The sequence below is a fragment of the Coenobita brevimanus genome, chromosome 52, assembly GCF_032717465.1.
Source record: "Coenobita brevimanus isolate Jiangsu-jjx chromosome 52, ASM3271746v2, whole genome shotgun sequence".
NCBI classification, from domain to species: Eukaryota; Metazoa; Arthropoda; class Malacostraca; order Decapoda; family Coenobitidae; genus Coenobita; species Coenobita brevimanus.
Window position 1 is genome coordinate 20,326,888 of NC_137005.1, and position 16,780 is coordinate 20,343,667.

Below are 16,780 nucleotides of genomic sequence, written 5' to 3' on the forward strand. Positions count from 1 at the left end.
TCAAAGAACCACCCACCATTACCTTAAAAAAAGTACCTTCATGCAGGCTTCTAATAATATTTACAAACTTTTCTGGTATACCATAGAATCTCATAATTTTCAACATAGCTCCACGTGAAACACTATCAAACGCCTTTTCAAAATCCACAAAACACATACTAAGTGGCATTTTCATCTCATTAGCTTGTTGCATTAGATGACTTACAAAAAAAAAAAAAAACTGATCATTACACCCTCGACCCTTTCTAAATCCCGCTTGTTCTTCTCTTAAAAATTTGTCAAATACTGGCTCTGTTCTGTTCAACAAGATTGTGGAAAAGACTTTTGCATCTACAGGTGTCAAAGTTATCCCCCTCCAATTGCCACACACACTTAAATCTCCCTTTTTTTGGTATTTTTATAATCACTCCATTTTTCCACTCTTCTGGAATTCCACAATTATCCCAAGCCACATTAAAAAGTTTCAAAAACGCATTCATCAACTCCTCATTTTCCATCTTAAGCATTTCAGGAAATATTCCATCCTCTCCTGGGGCCTTAAAATTTTTTAACTCCTTTATAGATTTTGCTACCTCCTCCAAGCTTATGTCCCCTGTTTCTATCTGCATATCTCTCTCGGCTGGCAAAATGTCTTCTTCAGCTGGAAGTGGTCTATTTAGAACATATTCAAAGTGCTCTTTCCACCTTCCTATTACATCCATATCTTTAGTCATCAAATTACCATTTCTTTCTCATACAGGTATTTCCTTCCTTCTCTTTTCAGTCCCAGTTAACTCCTTTATGGCTTGATACGCTGCTCTTGTGCTCTGACCGTCATTTTTACTTAATTTAATTTCTGTCTCTATTGCATTTTCATCATATTTCCTCCTCTTATCACGTCTAACGAATCATTTTACTTCAGAATGTAAACTCCAGTACTTTGCTCTAAGTACTTCAACTACCTGGCCATCAGCATGTTGTTCTTCACTTCTTAACTTAGCCTCTTTCCTTTTCTGAATTGCATTCCATGTTTCATCTGACATCCACTTTTTCCTTCTCACTCTTCCCTTTTTCTTAATAGTAACCTTAGCACTCTCATTCAAAACCTCTTTTACCTCTCTCCACATTTGATTAATATCATTGTCTTCAGATTCCATCAAAGTCTGCAAGACTAGAAACCTGTTCCTACATTCCCACCGAAACTTTTCCTTCGTGTTCTCATCACTCCTCAGCTCATCAAAATCATAATTATTACCTCCTGTACAATTACCATTTCTCTTACGTTTTATTTTAATCTTTGACACAGCAAGTTGATGATCACTACCGATATCTGCCCCCCTCCTTATGCAAACATCTTGCAAATAACTCCTATGCCTTCTGCTAATTGCAATGTGGTCAATCTGGTTACAATATTTACCACATGGTGAAATCAAAGTAGTCTTATGTATTTTTCTATGCTCAAAGATAGTTCCTCCAATTATAAGTTCATTTGCCAAACAAAAGCTTCCAAATCGCGCCCCATTTTCGTTTCTTATACCAACACCCTCCTTACCCATACAATTTTCAAAGCCATCCCTACTACTACCAACAATCGCATTAAAATCACCAATGCAAACTAACACATCATGTCTTGCCACTCTATTCACTACATCCTGCAGCTTCTCATGAAAGTCATCCTTCATTTCATCAGCAGCCTCATTTGTCGGAGCGTACCCTACAATCATACTGATATTACCATGGTCAGATTTTAAGCAGGCATAAAGTAAGCGCTCATTAATTGGTTCAAACTCACATACTGCCTTACAAGCATCTCTGCTCAGCGGTAAGCTTACTCCTTGGTAAGATTTTCAGCACTCCTACCAGAAACCAACATAGTAATACCATCTTCCAAATTCATTTTATCAACCCCATGCAACCTCGTTTCTGTAAAAGCACAAATATCCATCTTGTATTCCTTGAACACTGAAATAAGTTCTTCCATTATACCAGCCTGACTGAGAGTTCGAACATTCCAGTTTCCTATTCTTAAGGTTCTTTTTGGATGTATATACTTATTTTTACACCGTGGGATTCTTAGCACCCCCTGCCCACTTAAGGGCTGCACGGAACTGAGGGCCATTGCTTCGTAACCAGAGTTCATCAAGATTACTTAGGCAGAAAAATATTTTACTCTGGAGCCAATGCCAGTGGCTCGCAGGAACCAGACAGTGGAGAGAGGAAATTAACTAAATGAAAGTAAAATTCAGAGGGTTTGGACAGACAAAGTACAAGGGAAAGAAAGAGAGCAAAAAGAATGTACATAAAAGTGTCCCTTTTAGTCACCTCTTACGACAAGCAGGGAATACTGGGGAAGTATTCTATCCCCTCTTCCCCAGGGGAGAGTATAAATACTAGGAGTAATGAAAGTAAAAGGGAAAGTTTCGCTCTAGCATGTATGAATACTGGGAGTAATGAAAGTGAAAGTGACAGCTTTGCTCTCTATGCTAGTATACAGAACGAGAAAGTGAATGCCTGGAGTGAAAATAAACTACTAGTACTGAAAGAAACTTATAGATAAATATTGTAAATATAAATAAGTGTAATAAAGTACTAGTAATATAAAGTGTTCGTGTGTTTATAAACAATAAATGACAGCTCCTCCTCAGAATACCATCGGGGAACCAGCACAGGATGAAAGCTCGTATGCGCTCGTAATTTACGTTGCTTTCACAGTGTGTGTGTTTTTTTTTTTGGAATATGGATTCCAAACTATTTGAAATTCATAGAATAGTGTTTGTAGCTATAATATCAGGCAGTGGTAACCATATTACGGGGTATCGGGAAATGTAAAATGGATACTTCGTTACCCAACTTCAGAAGTCTCCACAAGTCCTACGGTAGACGAAAGGCTCAATAAACATCCCAGGGGAAAGCTGAAGGTATATGCCAGATGCATATGCAATTTTAATATTCTAGGACTTATAACTTATTTTTGGCAAATATTTTTAAAAAGTCAGTCAGAGCGCGAATATCCTTGTGGGACACGCGAGGAGCACAAAAACATCCCCGTGATGTAGGGGTTAAACATCTAGGATTATTTTTATCCCCACACTCTATTTCCAAAATACTCATTTTCCGGCTCAGCTAATCAATCATTTAAAATTTGAGGAGTGTAGGGATTAGGTTCATAATATCAAACCTACCCCCCTGGGTTGTTAAACCTCTAAGGTTATATCTCATTCCAACACTTGGTTTCCACATCTTCATGAATATCATTTCCTCACAGGAAAAGGATAATGAGGTCATGCTCCCAATCTAATACGGCATTCACCCTTTCATCCTAGAAGGAACTTGCCCTTCCACCCGGAGCTTAGTATATACGTATTTCCACGTCATCCACTTCAACCGAACGTGGTAGTTAGCTATGCCCAACAAAAGCAACTTTAAACACATTCAGTGCTTCGGCACACATCTGCTCTCCTCCCTCTCTGGGACACCAAAAATGTAGGCTATGCCCAACAAAAGCAACTTTAAACACATTCAGTGCTTCGGCACACATCTGCTTTCCTCACTCTCTGGCTTCAAAAATATAAGAAATTTGACTTTATTTAAGTCGGTATCCTCCCTCGACACCAAAAATGTAAGAAATTTCTGGTAAACAAATTGTAGATCATCACTCGAGGCACCAAAAATTTGTCCTTAAGTAAATTCACATAAGTCGCTTAGGTTTAAGTGTACCGTAACTGATACTTTAACTCACCTAATTATTGCTCTCCTAGAGTACAAGAAAATGGCGAGCCCCTATCTCCCTCATAGAATTGTAGAGGTGTCAACTATTAATTAATTACAATGCTAAATTCAGTTAGATTACATCATGATATATACAAGGCGAATCTAACTAATTAATCTTAGTTTCAATTAAGCTAAAGCCAAACCAAATATTCCCTTTATCTATGTAAATATCTTAAACCTACATCTGCTTCTCATATGCGGCTTTTCCTCCTCAAGACATGTCATTTAATGCACAGACGCAGTTTAGGTCAATGGAACTTTCCAAGTAATTACATGTATTTACAAGATAGTTGTCCACGAGAGTTAGATGCAGTAACATTTAATATATTAATAATAAGACTTATTAATGAGAAAGTAATTTGTGGGTTATATAAACCGCTTGAATTGATATTAACGATCTCAGGTTTTCCTCTGCTCTCTAACCAGGACAACTATTTTAAAAAATAGAGCAGGGATCGGCAACCTTTTCAGTGTGAGGGCCAGAGAAAGCTTCTAGGAGTAGCCTGCGGGCCGGAGTGCCAAATAGAACCCAAAAGTGACAGTTTACAATAATTTTATAGAAAAGCAGGCAAACCAGTGATTAGATTACAAGAAATATATTGAAAAACATGCAAATCACTGACTACCAAAAACAGTTTGTGACAATATACAAAAAAAAAATATATAGAAAAGCAGGCAAACCAGTGACTAGATTACAAGAAATTTATTGAAATACATGCAAATCAGTGACTGCAGAAAACAGTTTGTGACAATATACAAAAATTTTATAGAAAAGCAGGCAAACCAGTGACTAGATTACAAGAAATTTATTGAAAAACATGCAAATCATTGACTGCCGAAAACAGTTTGTGACAATATACAAAAAAAAAAAAAATAGAAAAGCAGGCAAACCAGTGACTTACTCATTTAGTTGGCTAGGCTGTTGCGGGCCGGATTGTTATATAAAAATCAAGCAGGGTGACGGGCCATGAGTTCGGACTCTGCGGGCCGGATCTGGCCAGCGGGCCGGAGGTTGCCGACCCCTGAAGTAAAGAGTGCAACCGCTCTGAGGAAAATACTTCCAACATGAATCATTTTACATGTTCTTTGCCTTTTACAGGCATAACAGGAAAGTTTTCTGTGTTCACGTGATGTTTCGTGGGGGAAAGAACTTACTTCCCTTCCTGCCAATAAGCTTGTGCGAGGTGCGAATGGCAGGTCGTCCGACAGTTTAACCCTCACTGCCCAGCCTGTACAGTTACCTCCACTTGTAACGAGTACAGTGGGTGGTGTGTTTGGTGAAATGTAGCACCACTGTGTCTGTTTACATCATAATAATAGTAAGTGAATGGGCAGACCGGCAGAGCTTCCACTCCGTTACAGTATCTTGTACCCACAGAAACAATGTTCTATCAAGTCATACTTTGTCTGCAGATCCAAGTGTTTGCCACTTATGTATAGTGGAAAGTAGAGAGAAAAACAAATACTAATGCCACTGGATCCCCATGCTTCTCTGACAGGAGATGACTTTGAGGCAAGGTGGAACGGATGGAAGGGGGGACAGATGGTGGGGGCGCATGTATCGAAACTTTGTCGTGTTTCGTTTAGAAAGATGAAGAGTGTGATTATACAGATGTTCTGAGGTGATCTGGAACTCCGTATGCAATAACTTGTATTGGATGAATGTAGGAGTCTTAATGTTCGTCATACATTGTGGTGAACAACTCTAGTCGTGCATAAATGTTAGGTGTGATGTCCGGTGTCTCGAAACGTGGTTCACCTGAGTCTAGTGAGTGTGCGACTCAACTGCTGTAACATTATTGTGGCTGAACCAGGGTGGCCATAAATAATCCATGATTAAGCATGTGACACAACGGTCATGCCATGTTGTGCATCATCCAGTCTGTTTCATTATGAGGAAAAACAATCATTATATTCTCAAACCATGGTATAAATTGATGTCCTGTTGCGTAGGATTATAGCTACTTTGAGTGCTGGACAGCTATTGGCATATTGTGCGAGAATGCTGTGCAGTCATTATACTAGTGGATCACGCGGATGTAATGAGATACTGTATTTCCATAATGGATGCATATCATGTATTATAATAACTGAAATAACGGTGTTACTGATATTCAGTCCACAAATGATGTCGCTTTCTTCAAGGTGTTATTTCATTAGCCTGGACAGTTGTGACACAACATCCACAGATATTGATCATCGTTTATTATATTCTGTTTAAAACATCCATACATGAGTATTCATACAAGTATTACACATTCAGGCGCATTATACTGTTTAATCGTGTGTCTACATTCACACACCGTTCATCCAGAGGGAGCAATGTTTCCCATACCAACGCCACACATAACATATGTTACGACGCTACTCCCATCTGCCCACGTCCTCACTCGCTGCTACTCCACAACAATACACTTCTACACGCACCTTACCACCAAGCAGCGTGGTCAAGCTCTCCAACCTTCTATTACTGCAACATTTCCTTCCTCTCCTAATACCTTGTCCCACTGACAAAACTATCCTCAATTATACCTCCTTACCTACCAAATTAATATTCTAATATATTTCTATTTGCCTTGGGAATATCGTTTCTAATGTTCAGCGTCATGGGACACGGCATCACAGATGTCCGTAATATCAAAATCTATTGTCGAATTTATTATGAATCTCGAAACAACTATACCATAACGACATTTCGCTTCCCATCTACTATCACCACCTCTAGTGTGCCCAGCGCATAACATGTGATATTTTGGGTTCTGCTTCCCATTGTCCTACGACTGATATACTGTGTATGTCCATTGTCTGTCATCAAATTGCAAGGACAGTATGGGGCCAGTATTCACTGTTGCAGAAGCATTTCGTTGGTGTGGTTTTGCAAGGAAAATTGCATAGTTTAGCCTAGTTTGTTTAGGGGTCGATCTATCAGAAGACCCGCCGATATGTCGTAAAAATATCCTCGCTAATACCAATACACGAGTCCTGTATCAGACAGCCCTAGCATGTATTCAATATGGGCGGTGGGTGTCAGCGCCGAAGAGGTGTATGGCATGCAGGAGGACTACTGGGCCTTGGGAGCAGGTTGTGAAGCCTATGCCCAGAGTCGGATACATAAAAAAAAAATGCAACTGGCCATTCCAGATCCATGTTACCATGGTAGATGACGTCTGCAACGACTGCATGAGATAAACGGATACATAACGAACTGGGCAAAATATACATGTCTGTCCGTTGTCTGCCATTATAACACAAAGTTTTAGTATCTGGCCACGGCTACACAGAATATATCGGTGGCGTGGTGTTGCTTGAAGAGTGTAAAACTGCGTATAGTCTACGTGTGTTCGTGCAGGGAGTCTGGTAATACACTTCACCGACTTATTCGCACTCATGCCAAGATAGCAGCCAAAGTCGCGGTTTTGGTAATTGTATTGACTGACCATTGAACACTCATCTCCCAGCAATCTGAATGAGGTTCTGTTTTCAAACAATAGAAACATTAGGTAGTGCTGTGAACAATGCAGTTTTATATGTAAAGTAAGGAGTGTTTTATGCACCGTGTCATCATGCAGACTTATACAGTATAACACAGCCAAGGATAAGCTGGACCTTGGGTAGGATAAAGGTTGAGTGCTGCTGAAGAGTCTAAGTAAAGTAAACAACATTGGTACACCAGCACCTGGATGGTAAAACCCAACCACCGCGCTTAGGAAAAATACCCCCGGGTTCTGAAGCTACCCCACGTCATGCAGTTGATTTATACAAGGTCATTGATAAGGCTTCAGTCCCATCGTAGTGATGCGATATGATAAGGAAGTCAGTATCAGATTTCGTTACCCATTATACGAGGAAGGACCAGAATTTTGTGTGTGTGTGTGTGTGTGTGTGTGTGTGTGTGTGTGTGTGTGTGTGTGTGTGTGTGTGTGTGTGTGTGAGAGAGAGAGAGAGAGAGAGAGAGAGAGAGAGAGAGAGAGAGAGAGAGAGAGACAGACAGACAGACAGACAGACAGACAGACTAGTGCTTTCATGGTATTACAAGTTGCTACAATACTATATAATAATAGACCCAGGGAAAGATGAAGGGTCCTTGTCTCTGTAAAAGCGAATACTGGCCTGATACTATCCTTGCAATTTCAATGACAGAAATGAACACATAGTATATCACTCGTAGGACAATGGGAAGCAGGACCTAATATATCATTACGTGTAATGTGTACCGAGCACTGTGGTGGTTTTGACTGTAGGTGGGAAACGAAAAGTCGTTATGGTATTGTTGTTTAGAGCCATCATACGAGATTCATAATAACTTCAATTTCGAGAATAGATTTTGATATTACAGATATCTGTGATGCCGTGTCCCATGACGTTGAACACTGAAAACGGCATTTTCAGGGCAGTTAGAAATAGATTAGAGTATTTAGTGGGTAAGGGGGTATATTTGAGGATAGGTTGGTCAATGGGACAAGGTATTAGGAGAGGAAGGAAATATGGTAGGAACAGAGAGGGTGGGAGGGCTTGACCACCCTGTGTGGTGGCAAGGTGTGTGTGGAAGTGAACTGTTGTGGAGTAGGAGCGAATGGGGAGGTGGGCAGGTGGGAGTAGGGTCATTACCAATGTATGTGATGTTTGGTGTTGGTAAGGAAACTATTGCTTCCTCTAGATGAACAGTGTGTGTGTAGACATACGGTTAAATAGTATAATGCACCTGGAGAAAGAGAGAGAGAGAGAGAGAGAGAGAGAGAGAGGGTGTCTCTTTCTCCTTCGATATATATATATATATATATATATATATATATATATATATATATATATATACACAGTATATATGGCCGGTCCCGCAGTGGATACTCAAACTGCTGCTGCTGCTGATTATATATATATATATATATATATATATATATATATATATATATATATATATATATATATATATATATATATATATATATATTCTCTCTCAAATTGTCTGTAAACAAGGAGGCTTTTTATACTTACACTGCCACAGGTGGTTGATATGAGGCTACCATCACTGTAGAAGGACACCCAGGGAAACAAGGACCACCCTACGCTTCCCTGGTTATATTATGTCGTACTGCAGCAACTTGTAATGGCAGTGAATGCACCAGTCTGCCTCTGTGTTAGACTGACTCTCTCTCTCTCTCTCTCTCTCTCTCTCTCTCTCTCTCTCTCTCACACACACACACACACACACACACACACACACACACACAAAATTCTGGCCCTTCCTCGTATAAAGGTAAGGATGACTTCCTTATCATATCTCATCACTACGATGGGACTGAAGCCTTATCAATGACCTTGTATAAATCAACTGCATGACGTGGGGCAGCTTCAGAACCCGGGGGTATTTTTCCTAAGCGCGGTGGTTGGGTTTTACCATCCAGGTGCTGGTGTACCAATGTTGTTTACTTTACTTAGACTCTTCAGCAGCACTCAACCTTTATCCTACCCAAGGTCCAGCTTATCCTTGGCTGTGTTATACTGTATAAGTCTGCATGATGACACGGTGCATAAAACACTCCTTACTTTACATATAAAACTGCATTGTTCACAGCACTACCTAATGTTTCTATTGTTTGAAAACAGGACCTCATTCAGATTGCTGGGAGGTGAAAGAGTGATCAGTGGTCAGTCAGTAGTGTTACCATAACCGCGACTTTGGCTGCTATCTTGGCATGAGTGCGAATAAGTCAGTTAAGTGTATTACCAGACTCCCTGCACGAACATACATAGACTATACGCAATTTTACACTCTTTCAGCAACACCACGCCACCGATATATCCTGTGTAGCCGTGGCCAGATATTAAAACTTTGTGCTATAATGGCAGACAACGGACAGACATGCATGGTAAAGGAAATATTGCTCCCTCTGGACGAAGTGTGTGTGAGTGTAGATACATGATTAAATAGTATAATGCCTCTGGAGCTAAGGAGGGCCTGAATGTGTGATACTTGTATGAAAACTAATGTATGAATGTTTTAAGGAGAGTATAATAAACGAATATCAATATTTGTGGATATTGTGTCACAACTATCCAGACGAAATAGCATCTGAAAGAAAGCGACATAATTTGTGGACTGAACATCCGTAACACCGTTATTTCAAATATTATAATACAAAATATGCATTCATTATCCAAATACAGTATCTCATTACCTGCACAACAATTTCGCACAATATGCCAATAGCTGTCCAGCACTCAAAGTAGCTATAATCCTACGCAACAGGACATCTATTTATACCATGGTTTGAGAATATAATGATTGTTTTTCCTCATAATGAAACAGACTGGATGATGCACAACATGGCATGACCGTTGTGTCACATGCTTAATCATGGATTATTTATGGCCACCCTGGTTCAGCCACAATAATGTTGCAGCAGTTGAGTCGCACACTGATTAGACTCAGATATACCACGTTTCGAGACACCGGACATCACACCTAACATTTATGCACGACTAGAGTTGTTCACCACATTGTATGACGAACAGTAAGACTCCTACATTCATCCAATACAAGTTATTGCATACGGAGTTCCAGATCACCTCAGAACATCTGTATAATCACACTCTTCATCTTTCTAAACGAAACACGACAAAGTTTCGATACATGCGTCTCCACCACCTGTCCCCCCTTCCCTCCGTTCCACCTTGCGTCAAATTCATCTCCTGTCAGAGAAGCAATGGGATTCAATGGCATTAGGTATTTGTTTTTCTCGCTACCTTCCACTATACATACGTGGCAAACACTTGGAGTTGCAGAAAAGGATGACTTGACAGAACGTTGTTTCTGTGGGTACTATACTGTAGCGGAGGGGAAGCTCTGCTGGTCTGCCCATTCAATACGATGTAAACAAACACAGTGGTGCCACATTTTACCAAACACACCACCCTCTGTTTTCGTTAGAAGTGGAGGTAACTGTACACTCAAGGGATGATGCTTACCTCATTTAGGTCTGAAAACACTCTCGCCTCCCTTTTCCAACAGACTCCACCACCCAGACCACAAAAATAAGTTGATACTACCATGAACACAATAAAACCTGAAAAATGCTAAATATATAATTTAATTTTTTACATTCAAACCTCGTATATTATGTACTGAAAAACTTCAAAATACACATACATAGTTACTTCACACCTTTTCAGCACCACTGACAATGTTTTTTGGTTAAAAAAAAAAAAAAGGTATGATGCGTCACTGCAATACGTACTTGTGACTAGTATCAGCTGCCTAAATTTACGCAAATTCCGCGTTCGATTACACGCCACAGGATGGGTCTAGGAAGCTGAAGTTTGAATGCCAGGTGCGTCGGAACTTCGTCTTCAGTACGACATGGAAAAAACTCAATTTGAAACACTCAGAAAATGCTCCCGGCCTCGGCCAGGCGCAAGTAAAATTCCGGCCCCAAGGTCATGGAAGGGTTAAGTGATAAGATCATGCCACCTGGACTCCTTCTTTTGTACCACCTTAAATTCCTCTTTGGTTACACCAAGCCATGTCCCAAGCCATGTCTCAAACTGGTCTGCTGAGCTGACCAGCAACTACGTTTAAGCAGCATTTAATTTATATCATAACTATATTCTTTTATGTCAGTTATCTATCTGTTCATTCTGGGGGACTTAGTTTTCTTACGGAAGACGGAAACATGAAGCTGTTAGTCTGTCATTACTGTAAAGTAAGTTCTCCACAAATAATGATGAAATTTCGTACATGCTAGCACAATGGCCAATGCCCCAGTCTGTGATACTGTACCTACTTTCAGCTGGTTTGATTTTCTTGGAGAAACATTCAATGGCACTAAAGTTGCCATCACCTTGCAGCTGCATGAAGACTGCACCAATATCCGTTGCATGCGCATCAGTATGCAAAATGAAAAGTTTGCTCAAATCAGCCTTCACTGGTACAGGTGGCCAGACCAAAACTTGTTTCAGGACTTCGAAAGCTTTTTGACCTTCTGGAGTCCATGAAAATATCTTCTTCAACAACTGTGTGAAGGGGTATGCAATCATTGCAAAACTTTAGATAAGTGTTAAGAAGCAGGAATGTTAGCTGTGTGGAACTTGAAGGTTCTCAATAATTTTTGCATTTTCAGTCAAGAGTCAGAGTTGCTAGATAGCCTACTGTTGTGAGCAGAGGTATTTCGTAAATTTCTGTATTAATTTGTATTCCGTTTTTCCCTATAATGTTTTATTTAGGTGATTGTTGAATTAGGCAGTTTAATTTCAGGCATTTAGAGTGTTAATGTAAGAAAGCTCTGGGATAGAGAACTGCTGTTGCTAGGAGTACGTACCAGAACATTCGAGTATCGAGCAAGGTTACATTAGGTTGAGGGAGAGATTACAGGAGTTTCAGTTTAGTTTTACTTGTGGCTTTGCGAAGTTAGTGCAGCTTCGGTACTTGTGAAATCACACAGCGTAATTGCTTGGTAAATAAATGCAATGAACGTGAGAAGCTTGTGTTATGACGACGCCTGAGTTGATCTGTTGTACACTGAAAGGCTGACCCTAAGAAGAACCATTTGCTGGGTGACATCCTTCCTGTACTGAACTGCTGCTGTTGACGCCTGTGGCAGTGTGGGACGTGGACGTAACATACGCATCCTGTATAATCCACACATACCCAAGAATCTTTTCACCTTCTTTACACTCCTTGAGGGTTTCATATGATTAACCACCTCAACATTTTCTGGATCAGGGATGCATCCTTCCTCAGACAGAATGTGGCCAAGAAACTTTATGCATCTTTGACCAAGATGGAATTTTGTTACACTGCATTTCACTCCTGCTTGGTGTAAATTGTGAAAGAGCTTACTTAGGCACTGAACTATTTTTTCAAAAGAGGAGCCCATAAATTGACATCATCTAGATAGTTCTTCACCCAACCTTCCCTCAACAATGGGGTTAGCAACTTTCTCAATACCCTAGATAATATAGCAGGACTGCAACTTAACTCAAAAGGCATGTACTTAAACCTGCAGAGTAATGCCATCCATAAAAGTAGTTAAGTCCCTACTGGCTTCACCTAAAACAACTTGGTAATAAACATCGTTAAGATCTAATGATGCATAATAATTCCGGCCAGCTGCACTTTCTGCTCTCTCTTCGCATTTGGGAAGTGGGTACAGGTCCACCTCCAATTTTATGTTCACCTGTCTGCAATCCAAGCACATGCTCTTCGATCCCTCTGGTTTTAGGAATAGTACTACTGGACTTAACCAAACCGCCATGGAGGACTCTGTTATGTCCCTAACCACCATTTCGTCAAGCATATTGCTGATAATTTCCTTAGTCTTCTCTGGGTAACAATACACTGATGCTCTGATGGGAGAGTTTTGCCTAATTCCAGTCTTGGCTGCAGGCCCCTTGATTTTTCCTAATTCTGACTTGTCAACCATAAACCACTGATGGTGTTGTTTTAGGAGTTTTTTTAAATTGCAGTTACTGTTCTAATGACAGGTGGTCCCACTCGTTTGTCTTTAGCAACTCCTCAAATTTCTCCTTCCTACTGTCTGGAGCAGCGACATTATCAGTATGATAGACCATATCACTTGAAACTTTTGCGACCAGACAAGATTACCTTTTTTTTTTTTTTTTTTCAGTGTCATTCTTCTCAAGGGCTCGAAAAGTGGCTATTATGGTCCCAGGTTTAAGTACAATGTCTGCTTGGCTACGACTGGAAAAAGACAAGTTACCGTAATTTCCCCCCGAATGGAGAATGTAGTACACAACAGTGAATCAGCTAAACTCTAAAATGTTTGGAAAGAGATTTCCAAGACTGTGTTGGGTTCTTCACCAACTTGAACTGGCAACACACATGCTGGCAAACGTCTAATGACAAGTTCTCCCCTTGGGCAAAGACATTCACAATGCTACTCAACTGGGCAGGTCAATCTCACCTTACAGGTACATGAACTTTGCTCGTAGGGTGAATGGTAAAGGTGCCTAACTGGTAAAGGAACTCATCCCACTTAGAGGTTTGTTGATGATCCCATTCCAAAGGAGCTTTGTCCAACACATCTACTTCTAACAAAAGATTGGTCTCAAGAAACTGATCAGGGACTACCAAAGTTAGGTGTCGAACAGACTTGGTGCTACCAATCAGAATATCTAGGTACACTGACCCTGGTGCAGGAGGTGGAGTCTTTGATATCCCTATCAATGAAAGAAGGTTCTTATTTTGGGACATTTCTAATCCAAGTTGACTAACAAGTTTCTTTGAAGCAAATGTTACTTCACTCCCTGTATCAACCAACGCAGAATTCGATCTTTGGTTCATGCAATAATTAATGAAATGGTAGTCATTGAATAGTACTAACATTACCTAGCCATTGCAGCTGCCTGGACTGGCGCTCAGGAAAATCAGCATTTCCCCTCCTACAACCCACTCTTGTACAGTCAAAACAAGCATTGCTGGCTAAGGGAGCAAGGTGCTAGCACACGATCAATGTTTTTACAGTAACTACAGTAAGTTTCCTTTGGAGGAGGTTTAATGGTTTTCATCTGTTGACTCAGGCTGTCAAGTGCTCATTCTATTTTATCAGATCTTTCTGTGCTTCGAGGCTTTGCCTCAGCTGGCTTCAATGGGGCACTGGAACTGTATCTCTCCTCGCACTAACTCATTTGATGTTAGCACAGGTCTCCCCTCATCCCCAAACAGTGTCAAAGAAATCAACAAGTTTATGTTGGGTAATTTCAGGAAATTCCAGGAATAATATCTTCTTATTTATTTTTTCTGCATCAAGGATGGAGTCTTTTGGATAACTGGTCTCTAGAGCTGCCAGTTTACAACTTAACATGTTCACAAAGATTCTGGGGCTTTCCTTTATATCATACTGTATATTATTTATTCAATAATTTCTCAAGCTTCTATAAAATTAGGAATACCCTAAAACTTAGCACTACGTACTGTCTGGAAATCACTCTATGTTGGGATTTTTCCATGCTTAACAGTATTATGTATTGGAGTACGTAACAGTATTATGTATTGGAGTACGTAACAGCTTGGCAACTCGAGTTTGAGCAACTTCCAACCTTTCTCCACACATGATTCAACTAGTCCATACAACTCTGCCAGGGTACTTGCAGCTTCGATTCCATCTATATCCGTTACAACTATTACAATGCCCCTAGGTTTAACAGCGGATTGTGTGAGCAGAAAAGTACCTTAGTGTGGGGGCTGATAATTATAGGACAGAGGAAGTTGATGTAACTGATGGCTGGAATGGATTAGGATTGGTTTGGGTAGGCTCAGGGGCTGAAGGTGAGTGGATCTGTGATGCACTTTATAATTATAACACTTCATCCATTAGTCGTAGGTGTTGGCGACCATCATCCACTCACTTGATGTAGTGCTGCCTACTTCCTTAGCCTTTATCATTCTTTTTCTGTGCCTTCCCTCCTCTCTTCCTATTTCTCCCATCTTTCCTGTCATTTCTTATGCATTTCTTTCCTTTACAGATGGCTTTACATTGAGTGACAAGCCAAATGGTTTCCTGTAAGCCAAGAAACCATTTACAACGCAGGATGGTAACCATATAACCAAACTATACGTGCTCCCTACGTGTCAACAAGTGGATTGGTGGAGGGTTAGTGCCCCTTCCCGTAGAAAAATAACTCAGAGTCAAATGACCACCCCTTGCGAGATTATGGCGTCTGGCAATAGATAGATAGATAGATAGACTTCATCTGTTGGTGTTATAATTAAGGTTTGTTGCTCAGTTAAACTCTGCATCACATTTCTCAAGAAAGCATGTTGTGCATCAGCCCTGATGTCCCAGAGGTGATCAATGGCTTCCGTGAACTGACTAACATCAACTCATCTGCCAATTTGACTTAAATAAGCTGATAACAACGGCACATGTAAAGCATGTGCAAAAAGGTCTACAGGGTAGCTGTCAGTTCATCAGTCAGGTACCAACTGGGTACTGGTTAAAGACTCTAAGGTTCGGTAGGAATTCGTAAGCCTTAAAACTGAGGAGAATTTACAAAAGCTGTGTGAAATAGGCTTTTATCATCCCATTAAGTTGCAACCAAAATATACCGGCCGAAACAACCACGTTCAGCAATGACCAGTATGTTTAAAATTTATGGATATGTAAATATTTTCTGACTTGTTAGGACAAAAATGGCCTTCGAGTAACGAAGTGTCCACACTGTAACTTGGTGAAGGGCACAAGATATCATATGCGGTAGCGCTGACCATTCAGTTTAGTACGAAACATCCAAATTCTTGAATCTGCTGAGGATTTTCCACTGTATTTTCTAGGAAGTAGAGTATGGTCTTGCGAGATGTCGACTACCATCAACATACATACTAGTTGATACCAAGGAGATTGGACTTGTTCCAGGGCAGCACAAAACTTGAATAATACTTCCAATCCAGCCCGTGGCAATGCTGGACCCAGTCTCAAAAGCAGAACACTATACCAGAACTTGGTTGAAGTCCACCCCCCGACTCCCTGAAAGTGATAGAACTTTCAAGTAGTGTCAAGCAAATTACTAAGGTGAAATTATTATAATTTAGACCGAAAAATAGAAATTTTCATATGAATATATAAAGGAATTAAAGTAGCTGCCCATTGACCACCCTAACCTCTATTTGTTTGGGTGATACTTTACAGAATATGAACTCATCATCCTTATTTCATAATTACAAAAGAGTTTTTAGTATCAGAACGGTGTAGGAGACTGCCCAGTCTTTACCCTAGGCTTTCAAGCTGTTAACACTGCTGATCTGCACCTCCTCACATAGTTGTTCTGTACTTCTTGGGGCATGACAAAGCATCTAGATGAACACAACACTGGTGTAAAAAATATATAGCTTAAGAAAGGAGCAATACACACTAACTAACACTGTGGCATCTACAAGCAGACTGACTTGGAGCTACCTTCATACAGATACTAGGTTCATGAGTGAGCAGGTCTAAACATGTTTCGGCCTGCACAGTCTGCTACTCTGACCCCATTTATCCTGCCAGCATTACCTGATCCTTCTCCTCAAAACACT